Raw genomic sequence first — 10,729 nt, forward strand, 5'->3', positions numbered from 1 at the left:
AAAGAGAAAACAGTGCACATATGAGAGAAGTCATCAATAAAGCCATTGAAAAAAGTTTTTTTGTACTTAAAGAGATTTATTTCCAGATCGAGAGGGCTCAGTACAATGGATGAAAACAAATTCATACCAAAGGAGGCCATCATAACATTTTAGAACACTGGGGAAAAATAGAAGGCTCTGTGAGGTTCCAGAAAAAATAAACAGGTTACATGCTTTTCAGGGATTACAATGGCTTTGTACATCATAGCTTTGACCTTAGAATCCAGGAGGCAACAGAACATGCTGTCTAATTTCAGAAGGAAATGATTTCCAAAATAGAATTCTATATCCAAAGAAAGTGTCAATTGACTTAGAGGATTGAGTAAACACAGTTTAGACATGCAATTTCTCAAAGAGTTAACCTTGATGCACCATTTCTTAGAAAACTGTTAGACTAGGTGCTCCACCAAAATAGAACAATTAATCAAGAAAGAGATCCAGAAAGAAAGGATTCAGGTCAGGAAGAAGTGAAAGGAATCTCTAGAATGAGAGTGATGCGCAATCTCAGGATGAGAGCCTGTACCAATAAAGGGTGGTCAGTCCACGATGTTGTAGGGCAGAGGCTTCAGGAGAGATTCCTTTAGGGCAATGAAACTGATGGACCATCTGATGCATCCAAAATATTCAAAGGGTATTTAGACAAGTAGTGGAGAGTTGGAGATGAATTCATAATATGAGATAGAAAACTAAGTAGATAAAAATATGAAAGAAAGAGAGAGAAAGAGAATATTAGATACGAGAATTGAAAGAAGATGAGAAAAAAATATTAATATTATGTGTAACTTTGTTCAAAGGCAAGCTCTAAAAATGTCATAATAATTGAATAGACCAAGAGTCTACAATTCTATATTGTGTATGATGACTGGTTAAATTCATAAAACACACCACCTGCTTCTAGGAATGTTGTTTCCCCTGCACAAATGTGCTCTCTGAATTCCTAGAATTGTTAACTTAGTGAGTAACGAAACAATTTAGGATTTATTTTTTTCTTTGACTAAGTGCTCAAAGAGACATCAGAAATTTCTCAGCTTTCAAAATTTTAGGTCCAGGTTTTCTAGAGATCGGTTTGCTCTTTTTATTTCACTGTTTTTAAAAAATTCACTTTTATTTTTCTGCAGTGGAAGATTTGAAAATATCCTTTCCTCTAATGTACCTCAGGTGACCTCACAGAATATTAGCACATTAAGGATTTTGTAAACTTCTCCATTGATAGGACCTTTTGTTAAGGAGGAAAGAAAACTATTTTTACAAGTTCTATACGCAAGTTTAGCTAAGTGTAAATCAAAATGTAATTTTTGCTCAAAGCTGTGTTCTATTTATACTAAGGTAATTTTGTTGGTTTATTTTGTTCATGAAGTATTAAATAACATTATTTAAATTAATATATAAAATAAACTATTGATTAAGAAAATATAATGTTTCTCTTTTATGAGATTTCTACATGATTTGAAGCATTTTAAAAAAAGACTATATGAACAATTTTTTGATTGTATATGCTATTTGTTTACTAAAAAATTAGTTACTAGTTGGATCCTAGGTCTCAGGCAATGGGAATACAAAGACAAACATGTTCTTGACCTGATAATACATTATTTAATCTTAAGAAAAAAATATTAATATTATTTCTTGTAGCTTTATAAGATGCATTTGAAATCATAGATGTCATATATGGACACAAAACAAAAATACATAGAATGGGAAAGGCCTTTACAATATTATTGCTTATGGAAAAACTGATCAAGAAAAATATGCTAAGGAGACAGAATGATTGGCCAGAGATGGAGAAGAATACACAAGAAGAAAATCAGGAAATCAAGAGTAGACAGAGTTCAAGATAGCAGAATGGCTGAAAGGAACAAATGTCAATGAGAGAGAAAAGAGATAATGACAAGAGAGTTAGCAGTAAATTTGACAGGACAGAGTTGTTTGATTACCTTCCTGAACGCACCTTCCATGGACTGGTGAGATTGAGAGACAGGATTGTCTATTCATAATGGAATTTGTTATAGTTTACAAAACACCACCCCTCTGATTTCTCACCCATCCCTTGACATTTTTCCTGAAAACTTTCTCTTCTTCTTGACTTGACTAAAAGCTAGGACTCTCTTATCTGTGACAAACATGAGCTGAAACTGTTTAGTCTCTCACTCAACATCAAGGTCCGGAAGATGGAAGGCAGACCTCTTCGTCCTTAATACCACTAATTGTAATAAAGAAGAGGCAGAACCGCCACTACCTGAGTGCATAGTGTGTGCTGGCACTGAACAGGAATCTCTGAGGCTGATTTTCTCTGGTACACTTTCTAGGTCTTTTTGCCACTGTCATTTGCCAACTTCCTGTCTATTTCCTTGGCTTCACTCCCTCTTTACACTGGTATTGCCGTTAGCCTGTGCTGTTCGAGTCTCTGTCAGTAGTTGGTTAAAAGCTACAGCTTTATGCTTCCCCATCTTGCCAACTGTATCTCCATCAATCCTGAGAATTATGCTTAGGGGTTCCTAAGGGTAACGGAATTGTTGGAAAAGTGGGAAATTAAATGAGACTAAGCCTCTCGGGCAGATTGAGCAAAGTTTAAGGGGAAAAAGTCCTGGATGAGACAATAAAACAACAAATGAGGGATTAATTATTGAATTATTATAATAACAGAGAGACAGCTAGCAGGATATCATACTAAATAATGGTAACATTTAACATATCCTGTTTTTCTCCATTGTGTCTTCTTGATAATGTCATAGATGTTACCTCACTTGCTATCTTAGGTTGCATTCCCCCCAGAAGACACTAACGTGAGTATAGGTATGCAAGTGATTCATTAAGGAAATGATCCCAGAAGAGACTGGTACAGTTGGGGTGATCAGGGCAAGAAAGGAGGGGGGAAAACAAATAAGAATGTGATCTCAGCAAGTCCCATAAAGGGTAGTTTCAGCCTGATCCCACAGAGAACTTTAGATGGTACATGAACCCCTAGAGGTATCCTGATAGAGGCAAGGGACCTGGCATTTTACAGTCTTGTACCTGTCAAATATTGGTCAATGGCTACCTGAAGAAATAAATTCCCAAGCATGTCTGATTTGATGCTGCATTGGTGAAACAGCTCCATTAGCTAAGGGCAGTGATCTGAAGATACACACAAACACGAGATGTCAGAAATAAAAATCCACCAAGTTAGAAAGGAACATAGAAACAAACAAAAAAGATGAAAAAAGTAATTTGAAGAGATGTAGGTGAAATATCTTTGGATAAAATTAATGTTTAAGGTAGCATTGAAATTTAGGAGAAGCCTGATTTATAATTTCTCAAGAATCACCCATAACACATCTGTATGGTATATCTGTATGATACTTCTAAGTAGCATATCTTTATAATGCTTCTATATAAATATAATGGGTATAGAAAATAGATATAGAGAATAATCTTTATAATAGAATACATCTGTTGAGTTTTTGTCCCTGCTCTGTGTACTCTCATTACCTTAGATAACATATAGCTTCATTTTTGTAAAGGTACCTGCAATGGACTGAATTGTGTCCTGTTAAAATTGACAAGTCAATTCCCTAAACTCCCAAAGTGACTATATTTGGAGCAAGGAGATAATTACATTTATATTAGGTCATAAGGGTGGGACCCTGATAGGATTAGTGTCCTTATAAGAAGAAACAGAAGAGAGCTCACTCTCTATGCCCTTTGATAAGGTGGCCATTTGCAAGCCAGGAAGAGAACTGGCACTAGGATCCAAATTTGCTGGGATCTTGACTTTTTTCTTTTGTTGAGACAGCGTCTCACTCTGTCACTCTGGGTAGAGTGCAGTGGCATCACTGTAGCTCACTGAAACCTCAAACTCCTGTGCTCAAGGGATCCTCCTGCCTCAGCCTTCCGAGTAGCTGGGACTACAGGCACGTGCCACCATGCCCAGCTAATTTTTTTATTTTTGGTAGAGACGGGGTCTTGCTCTTGCTCAGGCTGGTTTCTAACTCCTGACCTCAAGCAATTCTCCCACCTCAGCCTCCCAGAGTGCTAAGATTACAAGCATGAGCCACTGAGCCTGGTCCTGGCATCTTGATCTTGAGCTTCCCAGCCTCCACAACTGTGAGAAATAAATTTCTGTTGTTTAATCCATCCAGTCTACAGTCTATTATTCTAGCAGCTGAAGCAGACCACATGTCTGTACTCATCTTTAAACATGTTTTATTTCCTTTAGGATAAAAAAAAAAACCTTAAGGCAAAATTCCAGAAAGAATGGTTTTCTTTTTAATACCATATTTTCCCCAGTGAACAATAATGCAATTTCTTTGTCATCCTATGTGTAATTTTTTTTATATTCATTGTTATAAATGTGTAAACTTGGAATAGAAATGTGTCTTAATTTGCTCTCAGACCTTTCCAGGTTGAAGCTAAATGTTGCCCATCTGTATTGGTGAAGGTGTTTTTTCTGTGCTTTCTATGCATCCTGGCACAAGCTGGTCTCCAAAGCACCCCAGGAAAGATTTGAAAAGAAAATGCCCATTGGCAAGAACTGCTACAGAGGTCCCTATAAAACTTCCATTAACATTTTGTGCATCTATACACAGGATCCAAAAAATCTTAAAAGGTCCAGGTGCTTCCCAGAACACGGACCAAAGCACCCATTAACTGCAATGAAAACATTCTATTTACAAGCACACTGCAGAAGAGGGAGCTAGCTTTGTGGCTGACATCTCCCTCACCCCACAACCTAATGCCCCATATTGTAGAGCCCCAAACAGAGCAAGGCAGATTGTTACTGGGAGCAAGCCAGCAGTGCTGGCAACATTCCAGTTTATTCTCTAGAGCAAGTATCTATAACTGACCAGTTACAAAGAATTTTAACTTGCCAATTTGCTGTGATCAACAAGCAAGCCCTCAGTATGGCTTAAAATTATCTTTACATGGCTATGTATTTAAATAGAAACAATAACCTCCATCTTATCTATCCCTGTAAATAGTTTCTGTACTGGAAATGTTAAACCAGCATCTATCTTAAATGCGATGTAGGTTAACACTGGAGCACTGATGAGAGAGGTGAGTTTTGTTCCATAAGCAGCTTTTGTCCTCCTACTGCTACAGACCCAGTCTTGAGCTTGTTCTCACTGATCCTCTGAAGCTTTTTTCTCCTAATGGCACTTCTCATTTTGTCCCATTCCGCACTGGTGGAGTGGCAGTGGTTGTAGAAGCAAGAGATGTTGGGAAAATTGGGTAAACTATTGTGCTGATGGATAAGGTGAGAGGAAAGGATAAAGGGAGAAAACTGATGCTGATTCTGTTGCCCAGCATTTCTCTCGAAGGTACTTTTCATTGGTAGTAGGAAGAATCTTGGTAACTGAGATGGAAGCAGATGTCTGGCTCATTCTTGAGACTCCCCAATCTCCTAATGAATATAATTTTTTAACTGTACTCTCTTAGGCGTAAAGACAGTTGCAAGAAGAGTTTCAATGGGACTCAATAAATATTTAAATGAATGAACACAAGCTCTCTGGTGTAGAATGGTTTTGGATCTTATTCTACAGAGAACAGAAAGGTTAGAAAATTGTCTGAAAGGAGATAGTATCCTAGCTGTGCCAAAGACAAATGAATGCCAGGGATGATTTTATTGTAAGCCTATTCAAATGTAGCTTACACATTCTTTCATTATTAATATGTCCCTTTTCTTTCAAATTACTCTTGCTCAGATCCCGATGATTGAAAGCCAGGAAATCTCATTTTTCATTGCATAACAGCTATATTGCATACCTGTTATGCCTAACACCTGAAGTTTGACCTCTGTGGTTATATTTGCATATACATTGATTCTCTTTTCCTCATCCCTCCCCTTTCTTTTTCCTCTCTTCTATTTATGGTAATTTTGCTACTCTAGGCCTCTACTATCCCTCTCTCTAATTTCCACTCCATTCTACATGATAAAGGTAAGGCAATAGCTAGGCAAGAAAAGTATTCTATCTTTTCTTGGAGTGATAAGCAGGAAGCTGGTAGCTAATGCAATGCAAATTCTTTACTTAGTGATTAATCTTTTTCTTTTATCCCTGTCACAGCTTGGAGGAAATGTAGCAAACGCAGCATTTCCTGGTGTATAATTGCAGTTAAATTCCAAAATATAAATGCTTTTTCTTTTCCTAAGCCGGGTAAATAAAGCTTTCGAAGTTGCCGATGATTTTAGTACAAAGCTCTCAAAGTGACATTATTTCATTGCTTGCTCTTCCTCCGCCTCTGCAAAGCCAACTTGTTATTTGGAGAATGGAGTGTGCAAAGGCCATAGAGCAGTCTTTCATGCTCTGTCTAGCATAAGGCAGCTGCAAAAACACATGATTTGGAGCATCAAGGCTGTTGCTGAGGTCTTTACCATCAATGCAGATGTTCAATTTAAATGCATGTGCTTGTAGACCCTGAAAGGAATAAGGTCGACCTGCTATAGGAACGCTAAAGATGTGTGGTGTTTCTTTCATTTTGGTAGTCACAAGGGTAAACTGTATTTCAGGAAGTAAAACAGTCTATGGAATGGATACATGTCTCTGATGGTAACAAACTCTCTGTATGTATACTATTAATATATACTATATATTATATGCTATATATACATAAGACATGCATGTATGTGTCTATGATTGTACATTATTACTTTTATTACTAAAATTTATTATAATTTCACTGGAAAGTACTGGTAAAAACACTCCTTGAAGCATTTCTGGTTTCCATGACATAGTTAAAAATATAATGTGGCAGGTGAAGAAGAAAATATTAATTTCCTACTCCTGCTTCAACTATTGTCTCCATTGATGTTGAATATTAACATTGTGTGCTGAAAATATCAGAATATATTGGCTTTAATGGCTGTCATAAATGTAGTCTGTCTATTCTAAGCATTTCAATAATTTGTAATTAAGTCTACATAATACTGAGTTTTATTCAGTTACTTAACCAAATACTATGTCAAAATCAAATGAGTGAAACTCTTCTTTGTGTTAAGATTTGCTAAGTACTATATACATTCTGAAAGATTTCAAATTTGTATTATCTTTATTTGTAATGGAAGTATGTTTTTCCCTAAATAATTTAGTCTTACTATAAATTATTTTCTAAGTAAATTCAGTAAGTTGAAAAAGCAGACCAAGCTCTCTTTATACTTTCTTTGTATCTGTGTTAAATGATATTTAAAACTTATGTAATTCTCTAAATGCTTGTTTAGAAAAATATTTTCTCTTTAAAGGAGAAAATACATTTTGTTTAAAAGAAGGGAAAGTTTGCAAAGCCACAGTCTTTAACTATATTATGTATTAGTTTGCCCAGAAATTAGTCCAGTGCATAAAAATACTAATAAAATTAATGAGTAAAACCACGTTTAAGTAGAAATGAATTAATGTATTGTTAGTTTATGACATGTTAAATAAAAATGTCAATTTAATGACCCAAGAGAATCACTGACACCTAGTCATTTTATATAGAGACTCAGTATTTAGGAAAAACTATATTAAATCCAATGATTTTTAATAGTCTAGGGGACTTCCCTGTTGCTGAGGTGAGCAGTCTGTCCTGAAAATCCCTGATAATAATAATTTCTGTAATAAACTCCAAGGATTAAGCAAATGGGTTAACAATTATGGTATAGGCAAAGGGTGGACTTCTGGAAGTCTTTTGTTTGGAAGATAGTGCACATTTGGAATATCTCATACTCTTCCCTCCTCCAAGCAGTATAGGAAGGATGGCTGAGAAGGCAATGGGTTAAGGAAATGAGTACCATTTTCTGCTAGTTTTCTAGATAATTTGAACTAATATTTTGGATACTCCTTAAAACAAAAGGAGAACAACCATGCTTAACTCCCCAAGTAATTTGTAACCTTTACTTGGAATCTAGGACATTTCTTCTTTTCATAAGAAAAGTCCTTTATTGAGTTTAAAAAGGGCTACACAAAGTAAAGACACCTGCAGGGCAGAAAGTTTCCTGAGAGGCCTCTGCTCCCCTGCCTAGAGCCCTGAGAAGAAAAGGAAAAGAGGTGGATAGAGGGGGAGGAGGCGCTGCTGGGCAGGGGTCGCTGGGTGTGAGCTGAGTTCCTCTCCCCACTCCGACCAAAGCTGTTGCTTAGTTTAATTTAATCTCTTATTTGCCCTGGGAAGGACAAAGCACATTTCAATTAGTCAGGCTTCTACTGGCAACAGTGATCTCTGTTTCAAGGGAGAGGAGAATATAATTTGTAAGGAAAATAGTTTTTCACTTTTTACATACTGGGAGTATGCATATAGGAAAAAGTATGTACCTGTAGGCAGGTGAAAATATGTAAATGAAATATGATATTAAATTAGCATCCAAAATCCAGATTCAGATTTTCACTGTTCTTCTTAGCTCTCCTGATTCTTTAAAAAAAATCTTGACAGATGCAGGTGAAAGCAGCATATTTCCACTTAATTACAGTTTGTTACAGAATGTCTAGTTAATAATGGCCATGCAAATCTAACTCTACTCCATTAATCTTTTTCCTTCTTAGAATAGGAACAGGAATGTTTTTCTTCTTCTGCAGTTTGGTAGATTTTAATTAAAGAGGGGAGCAGAACTTAGACTGTGCTTAACCATAATATTCTGTCAGCCAATAAAATGTATACTCCGTATTAAAGTTTGGCATGCAGTTACATTAAACAAATATAGTTTTGTTACTTTTATTCATATTTTTAAGAAAACAAATTGTTAAAAAATTATAGATATTAGAGACTTGTTTAAATGATTCTGAATTTGAAGCCATGGTACATTTATACTAAAAACCTGAAAGAGCTTTTTCAAAATAGTATGGCATTTATTTGAAACATGTATAATTGGTTAATGTTATCTGAAAACCTAATTATATAAGTTCTAGAAACACAACGTAATTACTGGTTTTCTAAAAGTACATACTAAATCATCTAGCAAAATTATTTTTCTTGTTTATGAATATGTGTGTTTGTATGTGTGTATTGTTTAAGAAGATCTGGAGATAACTTTGCCTTTAATGCTAAGACCAACCTAAATATAGTCTCACAGACTTTTAATTTGTGGCAAGTTTACTCATTTTCATTTAGAAAAGATATAAATAACGTATATGATTTTAAAATGTGTGCAGTCAACACTGGAGAATAATTGTATTCATTAATATTCTATTTTTAGAAATGTGCATTATTTTATTTTTTTGCTTCTCACTTAAAACATTTATGGCACCTCTGGGCTGATTTCCCCGGGAATTCTGTGCAGAGCAGTTGGAAGTGTTATGGGAAGGGCTAATTATGCTGTCCAGAGAATTTGTCAAGGAACAGAGCTGTGGGAGATTAAAGTAGATGTGATGGTTGCAGAGGTCACAGCCTTGATTTTGAGCCAAGACTCACTATCACTTTTTTAATTGAGTCTGAAAACTAGAAAGCTGTGATGTGGTAGCCACCTATTACCAAGGAAGACACATCTAACTAATTGGGAATGAGCAAGCATGGTGCTTAACAACTCCAAAAACAAAGAACTGGAACAACCAAATACGAATGGCAATTCATTAAAACCCATACTGGGATAAGTAGAGACTTTCATATTATAATTGATGTGATGCCCTCCCTTTTATGTATCAAAAATATAAATTCCTCACTATTCCTATTTCAAAGAATATGGACATCATTAGCTTAGCCTCTATTCTAGCTTTAGTGTTTCTGTAAGAAGCTGAGAAAAAATGCTTTCCATTAGTGGTGGAAAAGCTTTGAATTCAGAGTTTTGTTTTTATATATTAAACAAATATTAAAAATTATCTTGATAATATTAACATGTCATATTATTTTCATTGTTGTATTACACCAAAATTAAAAGACAGGCGCAATGGATCTCACATCAACATATTTAAACTACACAAGTAGCTGTATTGTGACATTTAAAACATCTTATTTATCTAATTTAGTATAATTACCTTGGTTATGGGTCCAATTTTTCTTTAGCACATTCCCTTGTATAGCCAAACCTCAGATGACAAATCATTAATTTCAGATGCTATTAGTAAGACTAATTTTTATAATTGCAAAATAATTTGTAGTTCAAAGAAATCTGACATTTATTTTAGGCCTTCCTGTTAAGCTCAAATTAACATTAAACACAACTATCTCGAAAATATAATTATCTTTTTTCCAGTTTCCTTCTTTCAGAAGTTACAGAGTATCAGAACAAAATGTGATATCTTTTTCCAATGTAATGCTCCTCTCTTTGCCTGATCTTATTCAATATCTGCACTCACAGTAAGAAAACTGCAACTATATTTCAAATATATCACAGCCTATATTTCAAATATATCACAGCCTATATTTCAAGAGTTCTCCAGTTTGTGAGTCCCTCCAGAGACTCAAGTCAAAAGTTTCAGCCCTAAGAAGTATTAATAATTTAAAAGTGTACATACAGCTTCTTCAGGATTGCCAGTCTGAGAGAGCTGCTAATTACGTATCCTTCTCCAAAGACTCTTCCTTCTTCGTTTAGGAAGTATGTTTGCTTCCTCCATGCACGCAATTTCAAGGGGGTAGCATTTTTAAAGATAGATTTGGGGAGGTGGAAGAAAACCACCTCAATGACCATTTCAGTTAAATTAACTGTGGGAATCGAAAGGGTAAAATGCCAAATGTAGATTTCCGCACAAATTTGTTTGTATGGGCCTAAACAAGTTCCTAACATTCACCATAGTGATAATTATTTTTTTCTCAG

Source organism: Eulemur rufifrons, chromosome 29, assembly GCF_041146395.1.
Source record: "Eulemur rufifrons isolate Redbay chromosome 29, OSU_ERuf_1, whole genome shotgun sequence".
In the NCBI taxonomy this organism is placed as follows: domain Eukaryota; kingdom Metazoa; phylum Chordata; class Mammalia; order Primates; family Lemuridae; genus Eulemur; species Eulemur rufifrons.